General features: G+C 48.6%; 1 long non-coding RNA gene across 8 annotated transcripts in view; it reads right to left on the bottom strand.

Annotated features, from left to right (window-relative positions):
• LOC126646621 (uncharacterized) overlaps nt 1-17,485 on the bottom strand; it is a 95,521-nt gene that overhangs the window by 64,754 nt on the left and 13,282 nt on the right. For all 8 annotated transcript variants that reach the window (XR_007630337.1, XR_007630341.1, XR_007630338.1 and 5 more), the window contains one exon: nt 3,494-3,669. This is a non-coding gene — a long non-coding RNA (uncharacterized LOC126646621). The remainder of the gene's footprint in view (nt 1-3,493; nt 3,670-17,485) is intronic.

Genomic DNA, 17,485 nt, shown 5'->3' with positions numbered 1-17,485 from the left:
TTCTGTGCCCTTTGGGATCAGTCAGTGCCACCTCACTCAGTCCCCCAGTAAGGTGGGTCACGTGGAGGTTCCACGACATTGGTTACGATGGCCGGTACCACACACAGGGTTCATAACCTGCACATCACATGCTTTAGCCTGTCAAGTGACACCTCTATTCAGAACCTTCCAGGACTGCCTAAATCAACATATGTAAGAGTTTAAATTCAATCTCTCCCCTGCCCTGTCCCCTGTAAAACTCTTTGATGACTAAGCCCATTAGGGGAGGAGCAAATGGCTTGGAAATGTCACAGCTGATCTCTGCTGACCTTATCAAAGTGCAGGATCAATACACTGACCCCTTCAGAGCAGGAAACTTTAAGCAAGAGTCAAAGAGAAGCAATTAAAGCAGAATTTCAAGAATGGGAGTGGAGAAGATAGAAATGCCCCCCTGTTCTGGCTCTAGAGAGTGAAAAACAAATGAGCCCAAAGAAACGGTGATACTCAGAATTATCATATACATAATTAGTATGTGATAAAGCAGCAAATAAAACATAACATCCATTCATCATGCTGACAGCTGCAAAGCCATATTGCCAGGCCCTCAGGAGTTAGCTAGGGTGGGGTGCCTTCAGCACTGCAGGTACTAATCCTCACTGCCAGCTCAGGGAGACCAACGTGCCCATGGCTCCACAGGATGCTGGCACATCCCAGGGACTGGTTCTGAGCAGGCAAGGCAGGATCATGTGCTCCTGCCTGCCTGGATTTGAAGGATGGAGAGGTATCAGTCTTAGTAGCAGCTAAGGTGTTTCCTGTGTGTCTGTGAATTGAGGCACACGGGGACCTTCAGGCATCCTGCAAAGCTAAAGTGACTTTCCTGACATCTGGAATTTGACCAGCTCCACCATCTCATGCCTGCAGCAGTCCCTGCCATGGCTTTGAACCAGGCAAGTTATCACCATTCAGAACACCACCTTATCCCATCCTGGGAGATGGCAAAGTCAATTCAGAGAGCCTGCAGCCACAGGGCACTTGATGTTGTCGGCTGGACAAGAGGAGACTGAGGGGAGACCTCACTGCAGTTCCAGCTGCCTGGGCAGGGGCAGAGGAGGGGCAGGACTGAGCTCTGCTCTGGGGGAACCAGGGACAGCACCCAGGAAATGGCTGGAGCTGTGTCAGGGCAGGCTCAGGTTGGATCTCAGGACAAGGTTCTTCCCCCAGAGGGTGGTTGGCACTGAACAGGCTCCCCAGGGCAGTGGGCACAGGTGGTGACTCCTGGGGCTGGGCCTGTGCAGGGCTGAGGGTTGGACTGGATGGTCCTCGTGGGTCCTTTTCCAGCTCAGTGTATTCAGGGATTCTGAATGATGCTTTGGAGGAGGAGTATGGAACAGTCCGGGCTACCCAAAGAGGTGCAGCCAAAGGGTTTATGGTCAAATACAACCCATCTCAGCCCTTCTAGACCATAAAGCAGCACCTCCACCACCTAATTCCTGGGCCCCATTATTTTCCATAAGATGGAAAAGTATTTTCAGATAAACTTGTTATTAACCTTCCCATCCAGAGGGCAATCCAAGAGGTAGAGGAGCAAAGAGGAGTTATGGTTCCCATGGAGCAGAGTTTAAAGGAGCAGCTGACAGAGAAAACACCAATCAAAATCAAAGAGAGGTGGATTAAAAGGTGAATAACTTGTAGGACTGGGGAGTCCATCCAGAGCAGCTCTCTCTACAAGGTTTGGCCAAAAGAGAGATATTTTTCATTCTTTTTGCAGATATTGTTAAAATTTACCCTTCCTCACCAGGGTGAACACGAGCCATTTGAAGGCAACTTGGGGACAAAACAAGAAGAAATCAACTTCTGCCTCTCCAACAGAAACATCAGAGTTCCTACTGGCAGTGCCACACCTAGCCTTTGTTGTGCCATGACTTCCAGTTTGGGATAGCTCCCTGTCCACCCAGGGAGGAAAAAAAAAAAAAAAAAAACCACAAAAAACATTCCCTGGCCTTGGACACTGGATTTCTGCAACTGCCCCAATTCCTGCATGATCCATCTCACCAGCAACCACAAGCTGGTGGGAGGAACAGGAAGAGCTCCAGTCCCAGCCCTTCCTCCTTCCCTCCCTTTTTATTCATGATCCCCTCTAATTTCATCAACTTTTTTGCTGACTGGTTCTTCATAAACTCACCTTGTTAACTCAGCACAAGGCAGGATCCTCAGCTCTCCAGCTGCCCACCTTTTCCCAGCACTGTGTACGCCATCCCTTTCAGAGGTTATCACAAAACCAAAAATAAAATAAAGCAATCAAAGGAAGTCTTTGCTGTCCTGGGAAATTCTCTGTGCTCTGGGAGGCTCATCAAACCAGTGGAAAGAAAGCAATAGCAAATTTAACAGTGCCATCCACAGCAGACACAGATGGCTGCAGTTCCTAAATAAGCATTACATTAGTGCAAAGGAGAGGGGAAAAAAACAGATAAAGGGAGAAAGGAAAATATAACAGCTGTGTCTTAAGCCCGGAGGCTGATGCTAAATCTCTGTTTGTAGATGCTTTCAGCACTGACAATGAAAGTCAAGTTGCTTCCCCGGTAAAGGGGCACTGCTGAGTGTTTTATGCACCATCCTGGACCTGCTAATCATTTGGTGGGAATATCCTCCAGCTGTCCAGCAGTCCAGGTAAAACAAGAGATGGGGGCAGAGAGGGAAATCAGTGGGGAAAAGCATTAATATTTAAAGAGTGCTTTACACTGCTTTGAATGGAGTGTTCTGCTAAACAAACAAACAAACAAACAAAAAACAAATAAAAAGAAATCGATAGTGCAGGATGGCCTCCACTGCACTGACAGAAAGATCATTCACCCCCTTGTCACTGCTGACATCCTAAAACCACAGCTCACACCATCTCCCCAGCACCCAGCCTGGAATTCTGCTGGATGCACAAAACGGAGGTGAATGAACTGGGGGCCTTGCCTTGAAATCTTGACCCTTCCAAAACAGAGGAAATCTCACTCTGGAGGAGCCAGGAGTGAAGGGAGGGTTCATAAAATGAATCATGGAATGGTTTGGGTTGGAAGGGATCTTAAAGCTCATCCAGTTCCAATCTCCCTGCCATGGGCAGGGACTCCTTTCACTAGCCCAGGTTGCTCCAAGCCCCGTCCAACCTGGCCTTGGACACTTCCAGGGATGGGGCAGCCACAGCTTCTCTGGGCAACCTGTGCAAGGGCCTCCCCACCCTCATAGGGAAGAATTTCTCCCAAATATCCCATCTAAGCCTGCCCTCTGGCAGTGGGAAGCCATTCCCCCTTGCCCTCTTACTCCAGGCCCTTATCTCCAGTCCCTCTCCAGCTCTCCTGGAGCCCCTTTAGGCACTAAAGGGGTTCTAAGGTCTCCAGCTCTCCCAGCCTGTCTCCAGAGCAGAGGGGCTCCAGTCCTTGGAGCATCTCCATGGCCACCTCTGGACTTGCTCCATGTCCTCCTGATGTTGTTCCCTAGGGCTGGAGGCAGCTCTGCAGGGGGGTCTCACCTAAGTAGGGCAGAGGGGAACAGTCCCCCCTCATCTGCTGCCCACACTTCTCTGGACTCAGCCCAGCACACGGGGGGTTTCTGGGTCCCAGGTCTTGTTGAGCTTCTTATCCACCAGGGCTGTGCAGGGAAAGCTCTGCTCTCAGCTGGGGACTGCTGGACGTTTTTCTCCAGGATCTGGAAGAGAAAACATGAGTTTGCTGCCAGGAAAGATCATAGTTGACACAAATATTGGAGGAGCAGTAAATGATGCCACGACTGGGTTGGTTACAGCAGACAAGCTGTGCTGGCAGAGATGCAGTGGGCTCTCAAATATCCACATGCCAGGCTGGGCTGGAGAAAACTATGGATGCACTTAAAAGTGCAGGCAGTCAGGGGAGAACCTCCTGGGGCATGGGGATAACCTCACTATTGGAGGTGCAAACAGAGATGCCACGAGGAAGAAGCCACCCCAATCCCGTGCAAGAGCAGCACCATGGTCCTGAGCCATCCTGCTCTCCACACCGGTGCCCATGTGCAGCCTGCAGCAAATTGAGCACTTGGGAGGAGCATTTTCCTGAGCCAGAATCTCTCCTGGAGGGTTGGGGAATGCCAAGGATCAGCCATTGGAGTGGTGCACAGGCAGCTCCCCAGGGGTGGACCTGGTCTTCATAAACAGAGACAACCTAAATCCCTTCAGATCCCAAAACACCAAGCTCAAAGGACACACCTGTGCTGGTCTTCGGGGGATGGGGTTTCTTGCAATCCCTCACATCCCTTTTCCTCTCCTTTGCTTTCTAAAAGGGAGGTTTCTCCTCACATTTCCATTAGTCTAGGACAAAGCGCAAAATCTCCCGAGCTGTGGAATCTTCTGCCTGTTTTTGACCTGGTCGCCCTTTGTTACCACAGCCATTTATTTTGTTACACTGCATTATAACATCCATGTCCTCTAAGACACTCGTGTTCCTCAGCAAACCATGGGTGCCCTCGGTGGCCACTCCATCACTCACAAACACTGAGGATTATTACTGTTTTACGATCCTATTCCCACTCCATCCATGAATTAGCTACACAAATTAATTATGAACTTTTGGGATTCCTCCTCGAGCACAAGCCTTGAGGCTGAAGAGTGAAAGGGATGGTATTACACAAGTGAGTGAGGTTTGGCTGCTCCTCTCTGAGCTCCGTGGGGATTTTCCATGGGAATGTTGACTTCTTGCAAAAGGAAACAACTCACTTGGGCCTGTCACTACCAACCCAGCCTTGTTTCTAAACAAAACAATGACCCGAGTGTTTTGACAACATCAAAACATCATGTTTCATTATTTTGAGGGCATAGAATACCTTGATTTTAATTCTAAAACAGTTTTTCACTTGGAAGTTTCTCTTATACTCCAATTGCTTTGAAATGCCAGAATCGACTGAAAATATGTAAACAATTTTTAATGGTTTCACAGGGACATTTCAAAACAAAAAGTACACTTAAATTAAACTCCATAATGGGAAATGCTCTTCTTGCTCAGCTCTAAACTCAGCCTAACACCTGGATGGGCTTCAACATAGCTGAGAGAACCCACCCAGGTTTGATGGAGAACTGGGGGGGTGTTGGAGGGCATGGAAAAACGCAGGCTGAGCCAGGAGAGGAAAGAGGCAGAAGGATGAGTTTGGAATAACACTGTAGGTCAGGGAAATGGGAATCTGTGATGCCAGGTGGGGTATCTGCACATGGGCCAACTTTCAGACAGCTTGGGGATGTGAATGGAGAAGCTGCCAAAGGAGGATATTTCAGAGCACTCATTTCTAGAACAATCCACTGAATCACTTTAAATCCCATCAGTTGGTGAAACAACACCCTCAGATTTCCTTCATTTCCCTCCAAAGCAGACACCCTGCCCTGCCAAGGCAGAGCTGCACTGGATGCTCTTGGTGGCACCAAGGAGAAGGTCTGGAAGGATCATCTCCAACAGCCCTCTGAGCTCTGATTGTCAGAGAAAGTGGATCAGTGCTGAGTGGAAGGCTGGGAGAAAAGCTACAGCCATGCCATGAAGCACATTAATTGCTTATTAATTACCCCATTAATCATGGTGACACCTTTGTCTGCATTTCCAGTGGCACACTTGCTGTTAGCTGGGACTGTCACACTGTTTTGGGCAAACTGAGAGAGTTTTGCTGCATCCCTCCAGACCCTCCTGGGTCCCAAAGGGTCAAAAACAACCTCAAAAAGCCCCCACACCTCAGTGAGAATCCCAAAGGTGATGTGGCAGGTTGGGAACTTACCCCTCACTGAAAACAGGCAGGCCAGGAAAATGCAGATGAGATAAAACTTGTAGGCCAAGGATGCTCTGGAGCCCTCAAAGTTTGAGATTTGTGCTACAGTTTACAAAGCATCAGCTTACAGAGCCCATCCAGGGTTTGTGCAGCTTCCCACAGGCAACTGCACGTTCCCATTAAATCACAGGAAGCTGTAAACCAATCACCAGGGAAAATTTCTGTTCCATCACCAATGCTTTTTCTTTATTTCATTATTTATAGTACTCTCTGATTTCCAGCAACTTTTTTGTTATATAAAAAAAACCAACCCCACACACCCAAAATTATTTCCTTTGTCTGAAAATTGATAGAAAAAGAAATCCATCTCTCAACCGTCATTTCTCCTAATGATGTTTACATCAGCAGATGGGGAAAAAATCACTTTTTAAACAGAATTTATTACCCGCTGACCCAAAGCTTTCCCATACATCACTGTGGTTTCACAAAGTTAGTTTCCACAGCAACATGATGTAACTCTCCAGCGTGCCTGGGAGCTGCTGGTGTTAACTCTTCCATTCCTACCCTGTTTCTTTGGGAGGGGGTGTCTGGGCCACGTGGAGACCTCAAAGTTAGATCATGGAATCTCGTGAATCAGAAGGAGCCCACAGGGATCATCCAGTGCAACTCCAGGCCCTGCCAATAATCAGACACCCCAATAATCCCACCCTGTACCCAAGACCATTGTCCAAATGCTCCTTGAGCTCTGGAAAAACTCTGGCTCTGGGAAAGCTCAGGCTCAGGAAGCCTGTGCAAACAGGGACATCTTCAAGTTGCCTCATTTAATGGGACTCAAGTAACACCTTCAATCCTGCAGGTGTCCCAGGCAGAGGGAGCAGCACCATCTGGGGAGAGGGAGGAAGAAGATGGATGTCTGGAGATGCCAACCACAGAATCATGGATAGGCTTGGGTTGGAAGGGACCTTAAAGCCTATCCAGTCCCACCCACTGCCATGGGCAGGGACACCTTCCACTAGCTCAGGTTGCTCCAAGCCCTGTCCAGTCTGGCCTTTTCACCAGTGCGGTTGGAAGCAAGTTCGTCAATACCCACAGCCTTGGAAGTGTTCCATGCCCACTTCCAGCAGCAAGCTCAGGATGCCAAGGGAATCAGGGAACAACACGTACTACAGGCATTGGGGTTCTTCAGAAAGAGAGAGGGGAGTCCAGGGGCTTGCTGAAGGTGGACAAACAGACAATTAAGACTTCAAAACAGGGGTGAGGACAAACACCTCGCCCTGTGGTTCATCTCTGCACTGTGTCTTGGTGTAGAAGTACCCAGAGCCCAAACCCCTGTGGGAACATCTCCAGAGCCCTCTCAATCAGCAGAGCCCAATAGAGCAGAGACAATGAGCACAGACCACTAATCAGCACTATCCTGAGGAGGGAAAGGGCTCAGGACAGCACCAGGCAACTCTCTGATCTTCCAAAGGGCTCAGGACAGCACCAGGCAACTCTCCGATCTTCCAAGGATCAGCTCCAGGCTTTGGCCCCACAGATACAGCCAAGCCTCAGGCCCAGGTGGCTTTAGCAGCAAATCTGCCTCCTTAGCAATCAAGGTTCAGCTCTGAGAGAGGCAGTTGCACCTATCACTGCATTTATTGATTGCTGGGATGTTGATAAACAATTGATTTTTTTTTTTTTTCTGCAAATGTCACCTGGAAGGAGTTTTATACTTTTCTCTCTAGAGAGCAAGTCATAGCAAGAGCCTAAGAAACACAAAGAAAGCAAACTATCTTCTGCTCAGGCAGATAATTCCTGCTAGAAAGTGTCTGAGTAATAGAAATAAGTTGTTTCTTCTGGGATTTGGGAGACTACCATGGGGGGAGATGGGAAAAGCATTTACTCAGTGCTTTGACTCTGCTTTGGTTCAGATATCAGAATGTCACTTTGGTACCTTATCAAAGAAATCCAACATCTCCAACCCCATGGCTTGAGCCAGTTACGGAGCAATAACTGATCCACCTGACGAGAGATAGGAATCAGCTCTCAGCACATGCCTGTGATAGATCACAGGTCAAGGAGAATAAAGGTTGTTGGGACTGTGGGAGGTGTGTGACAATCCCCAAACTGGCCCCACCTGAAAAGTGATGCTACATATCACATTAGAGACCAGAAATTGGGGAGCAAAATGTGATACAGGCATTGGGGTTCTTCAGAAAAAGAGGACCTTGTACTACTCTAACTTGGGAAAATTTTAAGTAGCAAAGCAAACAGGGCATACTGGAAACCAGGCCCTGCCAGCTCTGATCTCCCCAGAAATCCTCAGGTGCTGCAGAGCTCTGCTGGGAGAATCCTCTAAGGAATTCCAAACATACTTTGTGGATCTGGGCATTTCTCTCTGGACACCAGCCCTGTGTGTACTGTCAGGGTCTACAGAGAAAGAGCTTCTTCCTCAGCTTCTTTCTGCTCTCCCTTAAGCATTCCCAAAAAAACACACAATGGCCAGAAAACATCTCCAACACAAACAGCTTCAAAATCCACTGTCCACAGACTGGAGGGATGTGGTAAACCCCTGTGCTGAACCACTTCCCACCTTTCCCAAAGCACAGCTTCCTCAGTAGCTCCACAAAAGGGAAGTCTTGGTCCTTCTCTGCCTGAATAAAAGGATTCGTAGGATTTGAAGATGTTTTCTGAAACAGGAGCCTCCATCCATAAATGCCCTTTGGCCTCTGTGTCAACTGTGTTCTCATCACTACAATAATTCATCAGCAAACACCCAACAGGTTTGGGAAAGCTGACTCAGGAGACTGAGACCAGATTTAGCCAAAAACACTTGCTCTGATTGATTTTCTTCCTGAAAAACAATTTAAGCTTCCTTTTCTGCATTCTGTGTGGCAGCTCTTGCACAAGTTAAAGTCTCCAGGAAAGCTGCTCTGTGCTAAGAGGCATCACTTCTGCCAAAAAGGATACCAGTCCCATTTTCAGCGATATGAGGAGTTCACTGATGGGGTTACTATCATTATCAAAGATCAGAGCCAGGATTAGTATCATTATCAAAATCAGCCTACCAATGCCATTTCCTCCACTTATCTTCAAATCCTCGACTCTATCAGAGGATGTTGACCTTTATATCAAAAAATGTCGAGCAGCCTATTTATTAGAAAGCTCTAAATTAGATGACCTAGAAGGAGAAAGCTTTTCCAGCAGCGACTCCCACCCCCTTAGCAGGGTCCAGACACTGCAAAGTGCCCAGGCAGGTTGGAGCCCAGGGCTCAGGGACCCAGCTCCAGGCTTATCACAATGGGCTAGTTGACTGAAGGAGATGTGCCAATCTCTGGGGGACTGCAACCAGGACGTGTTGGACAATTCCTGCCGAGAAATTGTCATCCAATCTGGTTGTGCCGGGTGGGAACTGTGAAACCTCGGCCTTACTAACAGTGAGTGAGGCTTGGGATGGAGCTCGGAGCAGAGGAAGCCTCAGAAGCACCTCACAAGCTGAGGATGGGTTGGTGGGGCTGGGAAATGGGCCACAGTCCTTCTCCTGCTCAGGGGGCCTGTGGGGGGAAACTACAGAAGCCCAGAACATGCTGAGCTGGAAGAAAACCACAAGGATCCAACCCTCAGCCCTGCACAGGACACCCCAAATTCTGTCCCTGTGCTTGAGCTCTGGCATCCTTGGGGCTGTGCCCACTGCCCTGGGGAGCCTGTTCAGTGCCCATCCACCTTCTGGGGGAAGAACCTTTCTCTGTGATCCAACCTGACCCTGCCCTGACACAGCTCCAGCCATTCCCTGGGTGCTGTCCCTGCTCACCCAGAGCAGAGCTCCTGCCCCTCCTCTGCCCCTGCCCAGGCAGTTGGAACTGCAGTGAGGTCTCCCCTCAGTCTCCTCTTGTTCAGCTGAACACACGAAGTGCCTTCAGTGTCCTCACACACCTTCAAATCAAGGCCCTTCCCCATCCTCATGGACTCCTCTTTAACAGCTTCATATCTTTCTGATGTTGTGGTGCCCAAAACTGCCACAATATTTGGGGTGGGGCTGCAATGGCTGCAGGACTCAGGATCAGGAGGGGGATGTGCATCCTACAATCTTTCCCCAAAGCTTTCCGTATCCATTGTTTGGGTCAGGCTAAAGCTCATGCCCAGCTCTGACAGCAATACAAGGGAAAAATGAATCTGTTGGAAAGAGAAGACCAGGATACAAAAACCATGCCCGTGGCTCCAGCTCTGGCAAGTAGGAATGGGTCCCAAATCTTTGGGATACCAGCATCTACCCACCACAGCTTGGCAAACATCTGGGCAGGATCTACACCTGATCATCTGTCCATCTTCACACCCAACATCCCATCTGTAGCAATCCTGAGGTCTCACAACTCACCCACACTGGGACCACTTAGGATCTTGTCACTTCACACCCTGAGCTGCTCCTTCCCAGCCTTTCTGCCCCAGATTTTTACCAAAGGGATCTGTCATTGAACTCAGCCCCAAAATCCCACACTGCTCATACAAAACTCCCACTGGAGTCCAAAGGGACATAAAATAAAACCAGCTGCTCTTTGCTGTCACAGCCTAAGTGCATTAATGTCTTTTTATCTTCATGGGGGCACTGTGGCCGACCCCTGTTTCCATGCAATTGGTGTTAATAAAATCTCTTTCTACAGAAGTGACAAGGGAAAGATACACTTCAATTGGCATGTTTTATCTGAATTGAAATTCTAGTGCAAGTCTCGTGTTTCATAAAAACCTCAGTTGATAGCTCTCATCTGCCACCCTCCTCCGAGACCAGCCTTCGGGCTGATTATTCCCAGAGAAAACATCTATATAAGGCATCCCCCAGCTTTGGCTTCCAATCAACAAGGCATCTTTGAAACACTTATTTCAGCCAGCTTAGGTAATTTTCGCTGCAAAATTAAAAGGAAAAAAAATTGTCCAGAGACAAAGCATTACCCAGAGCACGTGGGAAATAAGATACGGAAGAGATCTGGAGCCTTGGCCAAAAACTGGTTAGCTTGGAGCTAGGGAAGACTCCTTGGAGCTGTGAGGCAGTAACTGAAGAGAGACCTGAGGAAATGAAAGCAGCTGTTGCAGCCTCCTCAGCGAGGGAGGACAGGAGCTGTGTGCTGGAGCTGAGCACAGGTGTCCAACAGCTCCACAGGAGGAAGAAATGCTATGGAAATAAGTGGGAAAGAGGAGGAGAACCAGGTGCACAGCTGAGCAAGGAACACGCCTGACTGCAAAGCCAGCCAGGGTTCCCGGCCAACTTCAAAAGCAGGAGGTGGGAGGAATAACTGCCAGGCATAAAGGGTTGGATTGCCACATTCCTGAGGTGTGCAGAGAGCCACCACCATGGAAGGGAAGCAAAGGGATGCTGAAGAGAGCCAGGGAGCATCCTCCTCCCATGAGGCCATGGACATTGATCTGTATTCCCTGCCATCCCAACAGACAGGGGTAGAACACGTGTCCCTCTGTCTGTTGGTGAGCTGAGGGTAATGCTCTACTCCATGTGCCACCTTCTAGTTAAGCCTGGATGGCCACATGAAGCCCTTAACCACGCAGAAATTCTTCTGGAGGTCTTTCACTGGAGCCTTGATGGCCTCAGAACCAAGGGCTTCTCCTCAGAACCAAGGGCTTCTCCAACCTCCCCAGCTATCCCTTTTCCAGCCCAACCTTTTCCTTTCCCTATCTACAAAGTAACTTCATCCTGCTTAGATTTTGCTCTTGAAATCAGAGATTCAGGCAGGGTTTTCTGTAGTTTCATGCTGCCTCTTCCCTACAAATCACTCCTTCTGTCCTCAGTTGATATTAACCATTTCACCAGAAGCTCCTTATCTACACAAGCTGCTATTGAGACCAACTCTATCTGTCCATGCCAAATGCAAAGATATTATGAATGTGTTCCATCAGTCAAGGCAGGAAAAGTGATAGCAATGCAAAGAGACAGTAAACAAGCAAAACATCCACCAAGTATTTCAGAAGTAAATCAAGTTACGGAAACAATTAAAGGAAATAGAGATTTTGTCTGCAATTACCATCCCTATTGCTGCTCCCATCCACACAGACAGTTCTGCAGCAGCAAAATGAAAAAGTGACTTGCATTTTTAAAGTTTCAGCATTCCATCAGCAATAGAACGTGGGGTTTTTTCCAGTTGGGAGAACAGGTGTAAATCTCCCTCTCAGCCAGCTCTACTGAGAGGGAACTCAGCTGCAACTTGAATATTAGAGTCAAAATTAGTGGCAGAACTGAGGATACTGATGAAACCCAGCCAAGACCACCCCACCCAGAGGTCCAGCCAAACTTTCTGCAGGAGGTTTTGACCAGAGAGCAAATGACTGCAGCCCTCAAGCCCCCCTGTGCTCAGCCAAGCACAACTGGAGGAATTAATTAACCATTTTCTTGGTGCATTTTTCATCATTTCCAGTTGCAGCAGGTGAAGCCCACTCTCCCCAGTCCACATGCAAGCAATGACAGCAATGATTTCTTGGTCTATGCCACTCCAGTACAGCTGCCTTGGTATTGGACAAGGATAAAATATTGACTGTCCCTGTCTAATTGGTCATGGAAGGCAAGTGATTATAGACTGGGATAGAGAAGGCAGTGATTCGTGTAAGTTTTACAATTAATTTAATTAATAATCCACAATTAATTTATAGCTGTGTCTCGATAAGCAAAAAGGAGAGGTGTGACTGCTGTGGATCAGGACACAGCCCAGCAGCTCTGCCAAGTGCAGGATGACAGCTTGACCTTGAGAGGTCCCAGGAACTCACCACTTCCACATTCCAACCCCTTTCAGTGAGAGTGTGGGGATGGAGGAACCCCCCTCAGAGATAATCCCTGACAAGGAGTCCTGATGTGCTCAGACACATGAGGACAGAAGCTAGGACAGAAGGACACGTCTCCCTGCAAGGCACTGGAGCGGAGCAGCCCAGCAGGGTCTTGCCTTCAGCCAGGAAGATGCCCTTGGAATGTTCTGCTTGTTAAAATCTTGTACAATCTGAGCTGCCTGCAACTCCTTCCATCCTGGACAAGCCATTCCTGAAAGTCAAATCCTATAGCAGAGGTACACCAAGTACAGTAAATAGAGATTTTGTCCTCAGTTGGAGTTTTTGCAGGGTTTGTTGGACCTTTCCATCTGTCTGAATGAATCTTTCCATGAAGCCTTTGTTGCAGATTTGACGAGGTTCCTCACCCTGCCCAGCCTGTCGGAAGGGTCTCACTGTCCACAAGACCCCAGTCCCTCCCGTTTCAGGGCAGGATTTTCAGGAGCAGGAGTAAATGGAGTTCCTTTCACTGCAGCCAGGATGGAAACAACGATCTGCACGAGCTGGGAGCTGCCTCAAGAGGACCCTGAGCCCTGGCTCACTTAAGACCCTCCTCCCCATCATAGCCCGGGTTGTGGCTCCCCCTCCACAACCCCACTCTCCCTTTCCTACCTCACTTCAACCTCCTGCGTGGTCACCTCGGGGGAAGTCCCAGGTCGGGAAACACAGGGTTTCACATCCCTACCTCATTATTCTAATCATTCTAATCACCTCATTAGGCATCTCACATTTACTCCAGCATTGGTTGAGGACACAGATGTGGTGCTTTTCTCACCATCAAGCTCATCTCACCTCACTCTCCTGCCCTGGGGCAGAACAGGGACAGTCCTTCTGAATGTGCAAAGAAAGCCTCTAAAAGGCAGAAATAGAAGTCAAAAGGGGCTAAAAATCAGGGATATTGCAGCAAATCATGCAGGATGCTGTTGGGCACACATGGCAGTGCCAGGCTCTGCCTGGAGCTCCCCTATCAGAGGTTTCCTTTCTACTAAAAGAAATGTGTCAAATTACAGCAGGGATTAAAATGAAAATAGAATTGCTGTCCTGCAAGAGTGGAGGGGAGTTTTTATGTCTTCCACTTTCAAAAGTCAGACAAAAGGTCAGCAATCCCTACAATTTGCAAAAAAAAAAACCACAATAAAGAAAACAATGGAGAAGAAATTTGATTATGGTGCTCCAGTCTGAACCAGGGCAAACTTCAGCTCCTCTGAAAGTCCCACAAGGCAACTGGAGCTTTAGTTTAAAGAGAATATTTTAAATATCCCAGATTTTATGGTGTTTTTTTTGTTTAATCAAATGAGAAAATTGATTTTTAAAACTAGTCCCGAGAAAAAATGCAGGTTTTCAGTGGAAAGCAGCTGAGATGAAAAATTCTCTTGCAGGTTTCCCATGAAGAGGAAAAGGCATTTTTCAGTGAAATGAATGGGATCTGCTTTCTTTCCTGATGAAAGGGAATGGTGCTCCTGGACAAATCCCTGCAAAGAGGACAGTCCATGCCAGGGCACTGAGCAACTCCACGGCAGCTCCTCCAAACCAGCCCTGGCAGCTGCTTTCCGCTGTTGCATTGGCTCCTGACTGCGGGTTTCATTTAAAGCAAAGAATTTGCCTCAAAACAAAGCTCTTCAATTTAGACTTTTCCCAGTGGTTTTGTTGCAGTTTTGAAAGTGAAGCTAAAACCAACAATTACAGAAATTGCTATGCCTGTGTAATGAGCACTGCAGTGGAAAATTCCCATCCAGCTCTGGACCCAAACTCAGAGCAGACCCTGCACACAGGACTCGCTTTGAAGAGCCAAATGAATTTTCCTCTGAGTTATCAGGAAGCTCCAATGAAATATCCTCTTCTGGAATAAAACCCTCTCTGCCAACTTCCAGCAAAATCCCAGTTGAAAGGTTCACTAATGAAGCAAAACTTGCCCTGCTAGACTAGAGCAGTGGTGCCCTCCTAGTGCAGAGCCTTGTCCCTGGAAGTGTTTAATTCCATATGCTTTAAAAGGATGGAAGGGGGAAAAAAATAATTAAAAGGCTTTTAATGCATCTGGCCAATTAAATAAAGCTGTAAATGGTGAGCAAATAATTCCTTCCTGACCCCTGCAGCAATCAGCTGCTGACCTGAAGCATGAGAATTGATTAGCCTTATCTTACCATAGCATGTAGAACTACAAATGTTATTATTGGCCATAAAATCAGCCAGCCCTTCATGGAACCCACTGGTGGCATTTTGCTCCGTGACCTCCCTCACCATGAATTTTGCTGGCTGGAAGGGGCACCCCCAGGGTGGGAAAAGCATCCCCCCTGTGGAATTGGGACTGGGGGAGGTGTTTTCTGAGGGTGAGCAGCCCTGTCCCTGTTTGCCTCAGTCCAGCCCTCAATAAATTTGGTGCTGTGAGGGGTTAAATGCTCAGAATAAGATGAAACTTGCAGCTCTGAGCTGCTGGTGTCATCCCTCGCCATGGGGGCAAGGGGGGAGCCCAGGCCCCTCTCACTCCATTAATAACACAGTTGTCAGCACCAGGATAAGGGAAATCTGCACATTTGCCTTGGAAACAGCAAGGCCTGGGATGGGATCTACCCTTGTCTTCCTCCCCAGAACAATCCCACCCTACTGATGCTCACTCAGACCTGCCCTGGAGCAGAGCCCCCCCCCAGCCAAATGCCTCTTGCAAACACCAGGGTGTCACCTTTGGAGCTAATCCATAAGGAATTCCTGGATCTCCCACAGCACAGAGCAGTCTCTCCATCTGTCATGCCTCTTTCCTCTTCCTTTGTGCTGGACTAGACCCACAGGGAAGCATGTTTGGTCTCCAGGTCTGGGAAGCAAAGTGCCAGGTGACACTGGGAACAGGGAACACCTTATCTCCTGTAAGAGCAGGAGCTGTGTTACCTGGTGAGCTCAGTGAGTGATGAAAACACTGACTTGGCTGCATGGAATGTCCAGAAACTCTGGATAAAACAACAGCATTTGGTGACTTTGGTACCCAAAGGGTGTGGAGGGGATCTCAGTAGAGCTGTGGCCCAAAATCTGCTGTCCATGATGAATTTTTGTCCAGTTCAACCCTCCAAGACCACCAGGGTGCAGATATTTCCCATGTCCCACACAAACTTAGAGCACTCAGGTGTCTGGAAAGGGGTTGCTCTGTGGCAGGACACAGGAGGCCCCAAAAAACTCCAACCATCACTCCAGCCCTGCAAGAATGAGGGATGCTCTGCGGACATTATTACATTTGCACTGTGCTGACAAGGGAATGTGAAAGAGGAATGAGCAGCCCTGACCACTCCAAGGCAGCAGCAAAGCCCAGCCCGGTGTTGAAAAATCACTGAGATGGTACAAATGATCTAAGCACAGGTTTGATGCCTCGAAGGACCAGTGGCAGAGGCCAAGCAGGAGCAACCTACCCTGTTGGGGGCACAGCACCAGAGACTGCCTTCAAATGAGGAGTCAAAGGTTATCCAAAGGGATGCTGAGAAGCAGACTGGAAGAGCTGGTAATTGCACTACGTCTCCAGCCTTTTCAAAGGGATTCCCAGCCTTTTGTAGAGGGCTGCTGTGGAGAGGAGCTGCTACATGCTGAGGAACATACTCCCTACCCCCCCTTCCTGACACGGGTGTCACACTGTCCCCTCCAGAGCCCTGCACTGCCCATGTGCCTCTCCAGAGTCACTCAGAGCCTGAGAGACACCCCCTCACACACACACTGAGGGGAGCACGTTCCCATTCACAGCCCCCAAACAAAGAGCTTCTTTCCAAAAGGAAAAGAAACAGAAGGGAGAGAGAAGAAAAAAGAATGGCAGGAGGAGAAGGGAGACAAAAGGGAACGGGCAGCTGCACACTTCAGAGCCAGACCTGGCTGAACTCAGCTCGCCTGGAAACTCATTCCTTTTGATGACAGCCCCAATTAGTGTGTGCTGGCAACCCAGGCAGCAGGGAGCTGGTCTCTATGGAGAGAGGGAGGGAAGGTCTCATTCACCTGGATGGCTAAAATCTTTTAGAAAGCTGCCTGTGTGTTAATATTTAATGTGTTCACATGACTCGAGCTGAGAAAGGTGGTATCTTGAGTCAGTGTGAATATGCAGCATCCCTTCCCATCCCATTCCATCCAGCTCCTGCTCTTCCCTCACCAGCCTGTGTTGTGCCAGGGGGTGACACGAATTTGCAACAGAAGGCAGGACCTGCATGAGCCATGTGCTTTTATGTGATTTTTCCAAGGATGTCCCTGGGATGGCCAACCACTGATCCTCCAGAGCCTCCCTCAGAGTCCCCTTCACCTAAATGAAGGGAAGGAGGAGCAGAAACAGTCATGGTTGATAGTCAGCCTGGTTGGCTGTTAAAAGCCTGAAATAAAAAATAACTTGTATGTTGCTGGCTGCATCTCTCCTCCCCAGCACCAAACCTCCCCAGTTTTTGGGCAGGGACACATTCCACGGGGATTGTGGCAGATGGGGACTCTGCAAGCTGGGTGGCAGGTGCCAGAAACACAGAATTGAGAGGGAAATGGAATAAAGAGAGCAAAGAAATGGCAACGAGGAGAAAGGAAGCAAAATAAAGAGGTGAGTGGGCACAAGAGCATGAGACTGAATCCATTAGAGGAACAACTCAGCAGCTGCTCCCAGCCCTCACCCTGAGCTTTGCAGGGGTTTTGCAGTTAAGTCCAACAACAAATACCCACCGTACCAGGGAGATTATCAACATTTTAACAAGCTGGAGGGAAGGGAGGCCTGAACAGAGAAACAAGCAGCATCCCTGAGGGCAGAGCAGGGCATTCCAGCTCCTTGATGCTGCTGTTTGCTGCACATCCCATCACTGGGAGCACTATCCCTGGGCAGCCCAAGCCCAAGGCTCTCCCCTTTCAGGTTTGGATGGCAGGACTAGGATGGTGGACCCTAATGAAGCACCTGACTAAAACTTTTTGATCACCTTCACAACCTCTTTATTTCAGCTTGTTTTAACCACACATG

The sequence above is a fragment of the Myiozetetes cayanensis genome, unplaced genomic scaffold (genome assembly GCF_022539395.1).
Source record: "Myiozetetes cayanensis isolate MyiCay16 unplaced genomic scaffold, myiCay2020 scf36, whole genome shotgun sequence".
Taxonomy (NCBI): domain Eukaryota; kingdom Metazoa; phylum Chordata; class Aves; order Passeriformes; family Tyrannidae; genus Myiozetetes; species Myiozetetes cayanensis.
The sequence above is the reverse complement of the archived record's forward strand: the minus strand, read 5'-3'. Positions and strand labels throughout refer to the sequence as shown.